Source organism: Bombus vancouverensis, chromosome 8 (genome assembly GCF_051014615.1).
Source record: "Bombus vancouverensis nearcticus chromosome 8, iyBomVanc1_principal, whole genome shotgun sequence".
Lineage (NCBI taxonomy): Eukaryota > Metazoa > Arthropoda > Insecta > Hymenoptera > Apidae > Bombus > Bombus vancouverensis.
The window spans coordinates 7,108,207-7,121,066 of record NC_134918.1 but is presented as its reverse complement, the minus strand read 5'-3'; positions in this window follow the sequence as shown (position 1 = coordinate 7,121,066).

Here is a 12,860-nt window from a genome sequence, read left to right as displayed (position 1 = left end):
TGGCAAAGGGGAATAAAGCTTGTAGTAAGAGGGTACGGATTTTGTGACTCATTCTATACATCACGTCCATAAATAGGCAATTGTTACTTACGATAGAAGCGTCTATTGAAGTAAATATTCCATCGGATACCTGAAGAATAATGTAACATATTTTTCCTATAGCACGAACGATCGATACGTGTTAATTTCGTCTCGTAACTTCACTTGTTTCCAACAAATTCATTCTTATCATAAATTCGTTACACGTCTACACGTACATATACAATAACTTATAAAAAATAGTAAATAATAAATAGAACAAACGTGGAAAAAAATAATAACCAAATAGCTAAACTTGTGCCAATAACAAAATTTCCAGAAATAGTTAACGATCTTCATGTCTTCGTCAAAGCAAAATCTCACATTTTCTAAACAACGCTACTACTGACGTTTAAAATATACTACGTTGTTTCCTCCATAAAATTTTTTACAAGGATTCAAATTTTCCGTAAAGTACTTTCCTACCACTTTGTTCCTAATTCTCATGATTCTTCGACCAGGAAACCAAAGTAGGCATATTGAGGGAAATTTATGATACGGCAGGTTAAGAGTGAAACTCAATGCGTATACAATTTTTTAATAGACAGTCGTTGGTCGTGCGGGAAGGATGAACGGCCCGGTTCACGAAGCCTGGCGTCGGCATTATTAAAATTACAGGTCAAGAATAACTTCCTACCGTATAAGTCTGTCACCCTCGACGACTTGCCCACGACAACCTTGCAGGCTGCCGCCGACTGACGGAACGCCTGATGCAACGGCGACGACAATTTGCAAATGAGCGCAGTCGAGCTTATTATTTGTGGCTGTAAAACAATCTTCTTTTTGCGTGCGAACGTACTCGAACGATCGTCCCTCGTCCTGATACCGACACCAAGGCGGATAAAGTTCACTGTTAAAGTAAAATATTGAAATTAACGACGTCGAATGGGCTCTCGTACATTTTCAATCGAACTGCAGTGTACGTATCGAAAATGTTGACCGGGCAAACAGTCGATAAAATTTCCGCCTGTGAATTTCGTTTTTCCAGAACTGCAGTCGATGCTTCGTTGGTTTGTCGAATCTTGCTTCTAACGAAATACGATTATCGATTTTGAAGATTATTAGAGGGAATTGCGACGAGTACATAATCGGTTACAAATATGCGCTAGAATGAACAAAGTCTTATCTGTACTTAGATATACTGAACTAAGAAGATTACAAATAAGCAGATATAACCGTGTTTCCGTTTTAATAGAATTCAGTAATGATTTTGTCAAAAATTGCTACATGTTTCGAGTAATTACAAAAACGAAAAATCTAAAATCATTTGAACGCTTGGTAGTTCTAGCGTTAATTTATTTTGTGTTATTTATGGCCTAATTTATCACTAATTAGACCAGGTTAAATTCATTTTGTCTAACCTTGAAATTTATAGAGGTATACCTGATACGTGGTATTTCCCTAAGTTCTGAGCCATCGGCCTTTTCGTGCTATTCTTGTGCCGTAAAGAGTACATTCTGTTTAGTAAATAAATAAGTAAGGGGGACATGAGTAATAAAAATAGGAGAGCTTTTTTCCAGCACAGGCTGTTGAAATAGACTCTCCTCTCTTATGACCTGTTCTTGTTACGAAAATGCGCAACTAGGGAAAGATACACAATATTTTTGTATATTAAATATCATTAAAAGAAATTACTAAATCATTGAAATATAAAAATTAAAACATCATCTGATATAAAGATATAAAAGTGAAAAATTACTATTTCATGCTCTTCAAGGAAACACGATAAGGATAGAAATTAATAATCATTAGAATGCAACAACTAGATTCTTCAAAATTTAATGAAAAAAGTAAGATCTATTAGAGTGGAAAAACTGAATTAAACAATTAAAGATCTCCAGTTATTAATTATTATAACGGAGAAATACCAAAGGTCCAATAGCAGATCGACCATTTTTATGCGTTCTCCAAAACCCAGTAACTGGTCGAAGCAAAGATTCGAAAAGGTGTGGCAATTTCGTGCAATTTCATGCAATGGATAAAAATTGAGATAATCATTGTTCGATTTCGATCGTACTATTCGATATCATCTGTCTGTAAATAAACCCCCTAAATCTGTAGAAGATTAATAAAAATCGTTTGTACATGTATACCTAATCGCTTGGAAATTGGCTTACTCATTCATTACAAATTCTTGTTTGTTGATTCTTATTATCTAGTGTATTTGTCACACCTTAAATATGGAAAATTTAAGGAAACATATGTATAATTTGAACTTTCAATTTAAAAAATTGATTTCTTTCTTTAAAGAGCAATTTAAAAAAAAACCATACAGTTCAAACCATGCTACAATTTTGATTGTTCCATATCGAGGAGCTATTGTATTACATCGCTATATAAATTCGTTTTTCCTACAAACTGTTACACTGCAAGTTCCTTACTTTTTAGTGAAATCCATTTTTAGTGTATTAACCGCGACTCGATCGAAGAGTAGATTTCAGATCACGGTTATTCCATGAAAGTTTTAAAAGTTACACCAGGTCCTTGGCACAATATCTGACAATACGAAACGAAGAATAAATGCTTTCTGCATGACACTTACAAAAATGGAAATCGTTTCCGGCATCGGCAGCATTTACTTCAACATCGCCGCACGTGATTAGACAAAGAAATAAATAAATAAGCATTCAGAATATCTAAACTGTACCAAGGGTAGATAATATACTAACAAAGATTCGATAAACAGACCTTTATTCACGTCGAATTCCCCGATATCATGTTTCGGGAAAACTGCACGTTATATGCACTTTTTGAAATATGCACTTGTTCCGTATCTTCATTTAAATGCCGCACTCTGCAACATGGGAACGTGCAAACGTATCTGTAAGTGTACAAACGTAGCCTGCAACCGTGCGACCGTTGCCTGCGAACGTGGCTCACGAACGTGTGAATCTGTTCTGCGAACATGCGAATGTTACCTACAGACCTGCGTACATGATCTGCGAACGCGATCTGCGAACGTGCAAACGTGGTCTGCGAACGTTGCCAGAGAATTTTGATTTTTGTACCGAATTCTCATTCAAACACATGCAATGTGCAGATGCCGGTTTCGAACAAAGAATCGGGCGTTTCCCGGAGCGGAATGATTCAGAACGCGATAAAATTTCGGATGATACGGTTTATCTGACGGTTTCAAAACACCGTTACCTGATAGAAATCTGGCGTCGTGATCGTGACCGTCGATCAATTTGTGACTAACGATAACGGAAAAAAGGGAGAGCATGACGCAAAGGCAACGTGGAATTTCGTCATTTCGAAAATCACGCTCCTCGCCTCCCGTTGTTTTGCGATGTGTGTGCGCGCGTGCACGCACAATGAATTTATGCGCGGCGGTCAGCGACGCGCAAGCACGCCAACACACGGGCGTTATCCGCGTACCACCCGTTATTCGCATGGTAATCAGAGTGTTAAGCAATAAATTACCTGCATTACTGGGGAATATCGATTCGGCTAGGAAGAGGGCGTACGCGTCCGCTGCAGTTCGATGCAGCTTCGTCGCTCGTGCCAAAGGTTAAGTGCTGCAACCCAGTAACCACTCGCTCCTTAGGCAAAGTTTTTCAATTTAACTTTGTATTTTTCAGATTAATCGAAGCAAATATTTAGCTGATCGCTTGGAATTCGTTGCTAATTCTTGATAAAGCAAGGTTAGGATATTTGGTTATTATCGCTGCAATGTTGTTGATCGTCTCGTAACGTTCCTAAGGATCCCTAGCATTTTTAGTTCCTAGGCAAAACTCATAAGTAGAATGCCGATGTTTACGCCTTCATGGGAAACTTAAAGATGCTAAGACGCATAGAATGCACATAATACGCAAAAATATATAAAATATTTAGATTATAGTCATGGTATTTAGCAGATAATATAAGTCTTTGCAAAGGTTCTATTTTTTTCAATTCGAATTAAATTTCCATTTCAAATTGTGACTGGGTAAGAACCATCTAGATATATGCTAAGTAAATGGAGGAATGAAGATTGTTAAACTGTACGATGCTTTATCTGCATTGTTTTAAATCATGCATTGTCACCTTTATCTCATTCAAATATGTATTATCTCAAATCGAAGTGCGCAACAGGATTATCTCTGGACAAAATTATTCTTTCCAGACGACCAGTAGGAAACAATCATGGAATTAAACTTCTTTGACTTGAGAAATTTTAAGAAATTTTTGTTACATCTTTTCGCACCTAACGCTAGAACTGCCATACCAATCGAGATAATGGTATCGAATTTTTTACCTTTACCATTAGTAAAAACGTACATGTATTCTTAGTGACATTAATGTTTTGTTCTATCGAGACAGAAACATAACTACACACACTCGTGTATTTACTATTACGTGTAACATATCTAACTGCATATTGAAAATCGGTAATTGTATCGATAGTGTTAGTATATGCAATTTATTGAAAAATACCCCTAACCCAAATCTAACCTAAACATAAAAAACCTGTGATAACAATGACAAGAAAGAGATCAAACTCATAACTCCTGCACGCTTGATCTAGTGATTTTCCGTACGCGCATGCGCGATAATCAAATCCACTACGGCGCGGCTTTCTCGCGATCCTGCCCCCATCGTCCCTTTCTCCGCTCAGTGAACGCTAATTAAGCGTTAGCTAATCGCGACGTCCGATTGCTGAAATCTTGCCTTTCAGCGACAACCACAATCGCTTTTCTTAGGCTATGGTTACACCGAATACGTGTTCTGACAAACAGTCGTTCCGATGAATTAGGCTCTGGTTATAGTGAATTCTTACAACCTAGCATTCTGGCGAACTCATTACGTTACAAAGAAATCAAATATATTGTATGTAGATTCTTACAACGTAAGCGCCTTCATTACTGTCTTCAAATGTTTCGTTCGTCGGAAAACCAGTTTGTCCAAATACTAACCACAGTCTCAAAGCACCTGAAGATTGACGTAACTACTTTCAAAAGAATCTATATATGTACTCGATCGTAGTTCGTCGAACGATGCATCCAGTGGAACCCTAACCTTACTCGACTCGCAAAACTTCGATTCTATCCAGAATCCCGGCCACAAGATCGGATAGCCAGGTTCGACGATCACCGCGAAATCTTCGCTTTTACGAGCCCGACACTGACCTTTGACACGTCGTCGTAAGAACGTCGCGCAGCAACACGCACATGATATCCCTCCCCCCACCTCTGTGCCGTGATCGCGAGCGGGAAAACGTGGTTCGCGGCTAAGGTACCAGCGGCACGGTGAATCGGTGCGTTGTGCGCGTGCGCTGCGGTGTCCTTCGAAGGTTGAAAGCCTTCTGGTGCGCAGCCGCGGTAAATCATTCTGTCGCACGGTGCGTTATCCGCGCGAGCGCGCGCATCCACGCGAGCACCGCCGCTCTGCATGTCAAAATATTGTTACCGGATTGATAATTAGCCGGGATTCCTGAACGTCAACGTGTGTGGCGACGGGAAATTGCATTCTATATAGGACGATATAGGACTCGAACGATAAAAGGGATTAAAGTTCGTGGAACGAGTATTGCCTGAAATTTCGCGAGCAATATTCCAAATGAATTTTCGATTACGAATATTTCATGATAATTAAGGGATATATCGTTGTATCTTCTTAAATGGATAATGTATCGTAGCAATATGAAATTACTCGCAGCGGTTCACGAAAGTATTTGGATTCTTGTAGAAGCTTTTTATGTGACGCATCTATAAAAATATTCTGTAGCACCTATAGAAAATGTACGACATAATTTGTATAACATATTATGTGTATTATACAAAATATTCTGAAATTTCCTTAGTACTATAATGAGATAGGAGTATCGTGACTAATATTTATTTTGAAACGAATCCGGAAATGTATTTTCTTTGATCGTTTGTGACTCGAAAACTAAGATACTTAGGACATATGACGTTTTTTACTTATTTTAGTGTATAGATTCACTCCCTGAGGTATGGGTATGCATTTATGATTGACCTTGTATATATAGTTTAGGCTATAGTAACTAAAGTAATCAACTAAAAACAATCTATCTCCGCGTTAAGTGGTTAATATCATCGTTGTTAAAATGTTCATTGAAATTCTTATTGGATTTTTATCCATAAGAATGTATTGCATATTTTATAAATACGTTATTTCGAATCGATCAAATGGAAATTAATACTACATTTTCTTTCGATAATTATGTACGTTAAATTAGATCTATTTATGTATGTATATCGTTAAAATAATAAAGAAGCAACTTTATATACATGGTTTGGATTTATATATAATGTACATTTCGCTCGGTTCATGTAGTTATCGGAAACCCTTGAAGTTTCTTATTGAAAAGTTAGCGATTTCGTGGAGTAACCTCATTGCGCGTCATATCCTCGTTACCTTGACCGATATTCCAACACACCGCAAGCTTATTTAACATTATCTTTGCGAACGTTGTTCAGATACACTCGAATTAACAACGAAATCATTGAAACTAGTGAACCGTCAATCCAAGTTAAGCATTTCCAACGTGACCAGGATAAATCCTGCTTAACATTAAATCAAATATACAATATGTGAAAATTATTGAATGTTAAATAATGCCCCTCGCTTTTCATTCAAGTTTTCCTATACATGTTTCTAAATATCCACATATTCCATACATTTTAATAATATAACGCATGAATGTTCAAAATGCGCGTCGAGCTGATTTCGCATGGATCACATTAAATATTCAAACGTGAGAATACTCCACATATTCATTAGGAGAGTTTTACTCATCAAGAATCATCAGATAAACAATTCAAAGCCGACTCGGCTAAATATAACATGAGACTTACTATTTCCATCTAATTTCTCTCAGCTCGCTGATTTATATTAGATTAATTTTTAATCGCTTATCAATCAACTCTCCACAGCAGTTACACTTCGTGTAATCTTCGAGTGGGTTCCGAAAAATTATCATTTTCGAAACTGAGCTCCACCTTATATAAGTTTGGGAATCCCTGGTATAACGACCAAGAATCGAAAACAATTAGTCTTATCCTATTACCTTTCACTGTGTTTATCGAAATCTAAATTTTGTTCAGGATTTGTTGCCAAGAAAAGGTCATAGCCATCGCAACGTATCCAACACCAAACGTCTGTTCTTCGATCTCGTTGCCATTGATTGCCAACGACGTTGTTTACCGTCGTAGAAAATAGCAACTAATACCCAGTTGACACAGTCGATTGAACCGCGAAGATAATTGAATATCTCCTACGAACTCGAACAAAGATCGCTCGCTATAATAATTACGTATTATTTATTTCACTGCTAATCGACAACCGTGAAATATCTTGAATACGGCTCGCAACTTTCATTTTGTTATAGGAGAATTGTAATATAGAACAATTTCTTCGTGTATGCGACTAATGAAAATAACATTATTAGATATAGAAATGAAATCTTCCCGATTTTTGTGTAAAATAGAAGCTTTATCGTCGCGAAGAAATCTATTCTACAAGAAAATTCGTTGATTAAATAGAACGAGTTAAAGACAATGGAGCAAAGAACGAATGTAAATCGTACGAATTCTTGATCGAGCGAAACGGCGTAATTGTCGCGACGTTACCTCGCGAATACGCGATTGTTGCATGAGGACGATAACGCGTCGAACATGTGACGCTACTTACGCAACCGATCGTTTCTTTTCTCTCGGTTAGATATGACAAAGGGGGATTTCTGAATGCATAATTAACGCGGAACTCGGTACGTTCGCGTTTATTCAGCGATTTTTATGCAGCGTGTCGACAATCAACTCTCCTGGAAAAACTATTCGAAGATTTGGGAGAACGTTGATCCTTCCGGGGAATTCGATCCTCTTGAAAAATGATAATTTAGAAATTTGATAACATACTGATTTTGTTTGGTAGAGAAATTCAGGATAATTATACGAGTCCTGATATTAAATTTCTGCCACAATTTTTCTATAGATTACTTTATTTATATTTCTATAAATGTTCAACTGTAATCGAAATTTATCTTCGCCGGTTTAAATCGTATTAATTAACGAACTCGCGTTCTGAATTACCGAGCGAACTTTTAAAACAATTCGATTCGTTCTTTTTATCAGATTAATCCTTTATAATGGAAGTTACATTCACATATGCCTATGTTCTTCAATTTTTGTTTTATTTCCTTATCTGTTGTACCCTTGTATTTTATCTCTACGTCATTATACTGTTACCAAGCAATCTATTTCTAACAATTATGGCTTTTCAGTTTTCAGATCACAGTAAAAAACTATAATCAATTTCAACCTTTTTTCTTGGAAGCGAACAAACGTTCCTTACATACTTACGTCGCAAATCCAAGTCGACACATACGTTTATGATATCGACTTGGATGCGGGAAGCTAATTAAAAACTTTCGTAACACATAATTCGTGTAAACGATATGTATAATCTCGACAATATTACGCAACATATGCAATTTATAAGTTATTTTCAAATTTATAAATAAGACCAATATATATATTGCATTTTAATTTTCCAAATATAACGGTATAACATTAATTATTATTATTATTATTACATAAGTAATATTCTACGTAAAAGATTATCTTTTAACGTATCCTACATATAGTCCACAGTGGAAATCACAAAATAGAACTTACATAAATTTTGTATCGTTGATCGCGAATCTTCAAATATAACGATTTTTTTTTTTATATAGAAATAACATACACATATAGACATATTTTAATTGACCATGCATCGAAGATTGATTAAAATCTATGGAATTATTAAACATTTGAGGAAATAGATTTGCCAGTTAACACGTTGATTACTAACAATATCAATGAATATGTGAAATGATTTATTACGATATAAAATTAAAAGCAATTTGATCGGCGTTAAACACGTCGAGTAGGAACTTCTACAATTTCTAACTGTGAAAAAACCTGGAAAGTCGGTTCGACGATCGGAACGGAAAGTAGAGGAAATTAGACTGATTACCTGTCTGAAGGTGATTTGTCGTGAGACCAAGCATCGACAATTTTTCGGACAAAGTCTTGACGACATTACTCGTTGAAGTTGAAAGTGGTATCGCTATAAAAGCGCCACGGGAACGAACTAAAAATGGACTATGGGAGAAACTAAGGATCGCGCAGCAAGGATGCAGGAAAACTGAAGAAAACGTACACCGGCGCGACTAAATAGCCTCGAGTATCAAATCGCTCGTAGCGAAGGACCATTTAAGGCCTCGTGCCATAAGCAATACCTCTCGGTGATGAAACTCTATCTGCAATCGCGGTAGACTGAAACGATTAACGTATTAGAAGGTTTAACTTGATCGGCCAAACTACGAGTCAACAGTGACCCACAGAGCAAAAGGAGTTTTCTCACCGATCGCTCGCGTATATTTCTACGTCACATTTTTTTTAGTTTCCTTCGCTTGATGAATTACTTGCTATACCAGCTACGAATTTTCTTGTCGTCGCGTAATCGACAAAGTTACAGCGTCAGTTTTCGTTATACGACGGCTATCAGAGGTCGGCGCAGATCGCGTATGCATAATTGAAGAAACTGCGCGTATCTTACACTCGTTTGAAAAAATTGTATTCGTCGCAGTATAGATTAGAAAATATTTAGCTCTGAACGATAGACATCTATATTTTTGCTATTATTATAGTTATGCAAATTTCTCGGATACATTACTTGATAATTTTATTTATTAAATGATTATATTGTTATAGAAATTAACCTCGCGTAAGTACTCGATAAAAAGAAATTAGTTTAAAGGAATAGAAAAATACGTAAAGAAAAACGTTTACCGACACGTAATCGTGGTAAGTATAGTTAAGAAACAAGACAGAATATAATTGGAGGATCGCCTACTTGTGCGACTTGATCGGGCAATTAAATCGACCCGATAAAAACGTTATTTTATCAAATAGACAGACAGCTTATTAAAACGTGATAGCGTGGTTGTATCGAATAGTACATAATTCATGCTTAAATTACACACTCTGTTAAAAAGAATATCTTTCTTATGCAATATACGTTCATAACGCCTACTTTGTTTCAGAAGAATATTTCAGAACAACACAGCGAACAACTTAGCCTTTCCAATGATTCTTCGCTAAACAAAATTACAAAACAAAATTATATCACAAAAAGTTTGCATTAGAATAAAATAGAATTTCTAAAAATCACTCTAAAACTGTATCGAGTAAACGAGAAGTTTTAATATAGAATTATAAAATCTTAAACGGCAAAACTATATTTTTCAAAATACCATATTCTAAAGAATTCTTAATCTATACATACATAAATAGTTAAATCTCTTTAAAAACCTACTGCGTAACAAAATATAATCCCTGAAACTCGTCTGCAGATTGTTTCAAAACCGACAAAGCCAGCGATCGCCACCAAAGACTCGTTCCACCGATTGCAAGGTAAACGCCGCGAATAATCAGCTTGTTGGCAGTTCGATTTGGCGCGCGAACGTGCGCGCGAGCAGTTGGCTACGCGGTGGCGGATTTAAGATCGTGCAAATCCTTTGAGCCAAGCGGTGAACGTCACCGTTCGCAATAAAGTTAAATTACGATAATCTGCGGCGCACAATGCGCGACCGGCGAATCCTCGTTCACCCATGTCTCCGATCACGTAATCGTAGACACGATACGTACCGCTGATCATCATCATCCTTCGACGAGAAGCAAAAGAAGAGGAGGATGAGAAAGAGAAAGAGATAGAATCATTATCAAAGCCTGTGCCGCGTTCGTTTCTCACCAACACGATGGATCGTAAACGTATAACTAGATCTTCACAGACCTTTGACGCCTTTAATCGTTGAATTATCATCGATTCTTTGCTCAATATTAAACGTTACTTCGAATAACTCGGTTTGAATTTGGTGCTTCAGTGTTTTCATTTTAACACCGGTAACTTGCCGACATTTTCCTTTAATGTGATGTACACAACATTGCAGCCGAAAGGACAACTGTTTGGAAATCCCAGTATTTTCAACAGTAAATAAAGGCAAATTCGCTTGACTCGGTACGCCGCTGTCACTTAAGGGTTCTGACAGGTAGAAAAAAGAAGCATACCGTTATACCCTGTCCTCGCATAAGAGCATAGGTTTCCTTTGTATAAAAGTCCCTTATTGCCTCTCGGCGAGGAAATTTTCAAACAAACGGTATTCCGTTCAGTGACCACTACGTCAACAGTCGTTCAACATTGATATATTCTACGTTATAAATCTTCTATTAGACTGATTCATAATGTAGAATATTCTTTACTGTGCTAACATTTTTGTAATATAATATTATAAAATTCCATATCTCTTGAATATTGAGTAATTAGCCTATATATGCCTGTCATCGTTCCGAAATGATGATTGGATGTAACTTTATTATATTTTATATTCAAGTACTTTAAATTCCCCGTGTTTTTTACCTTTCAAGTAAAGTTACGTCATACAGGCTGTTACGAAATAACGTCTGATTTTAAATTAAACAGTAGAAAAACAAGAACGATATAGAAAAGATGATGGAACTTCGATTTTGTCGAATGTTTCGAAGTGGTGGATAGCAGGATAAATAAAGAAGGCAATGGCAAAGTATCATGAAAGAAATTTGGAAATATCTGCGTTTTAATGTAAGTAAAAAATGAATCATTTTACGTCGTGTTTCCAGAGATCGTTCAAATGGCTAAGGGAATTTCAAGAATTCTTGAACCGAAGAAGGCGGAAGTGGTTTCCAAACCTCTAATTTCTATCGTCGAACGTATTTCGTAAGTTACCATGGTCTGCCTCTCTCGGGTTTCATTGACGAGCGCTCGTGCATTATTTTAATTAAACGGCTCGCGTAAACGCTATTGTTTAATACGTTGTGGTGACGCCACTGGATAACTCGATGCGGTCGTGAGAGCCCGCGCGTGCGTTTCCAAGTGCAACAAAGAGACCATCGGGGGAAGAAGAAAGAAAAAGCGATTAACAGAAGGGAGAAGAGAAGGACGATCCTACGAGCAGTTAAGAGAGAGAAGGCTACGACTCACAGGCACGGATTTAGGCGTGGGATGGTGAAGTAGTATAAGGATGAGGGCCCTTTCGCTCTCGATGCACGCCAAAGTACTGTAGTTCCCTGTTTGCCACCACGCTGCACAACGTACTAGCAATTTTTACGCACGATTATAATATATTACCCTTACGTGTCATTTCGAATCCTGTTTAACAATTTAAACACCGACACGTTACATTTAAAATTTGCTTCTTAATTAAAAATTTTGTTCGTTCGTCACATGCATTTTAGATGTTAATAACATGCAAAATATTTTGTAATGCATTTGTAGGTATTTCGGTAATTCTTTCTTTCTACGTCAATTTCATAAAGTTTCTAGAAAAAGCGACATCTTGAAATTAGAAACGCAAGAAAAGGTCTTCGTAGTCAAAGTCAAAGTTCCGATATAATACGTTCGTTGCCTTGAAATACTTAAACTTTCCCCTATGTGGTGAACTCAGACTAACACCCTCCTCGACGTTTATTCTTGAGCCGGCTGGGGTAAGCTTCGTGATGCATAATGGAGCTACCCGATTGATATCCAAGCAACCGTCCAAAACTTCTACAATCTCAAATACAATGTCGGTTTAAACTATGGGCACGATGGTTCGGTCGCAGAGCCACATCATAAAGCAAAGAAGAAGCTATTTAAAGCCATATTCAAAATCAGTTTCTGCCATAACAGTTGTAAATATTTATACCAATAATTTAATTAATATTGTCAAAAGAGTATGCATAATCTTAACAAAAATCATTGAATAAGATAATTGGAAG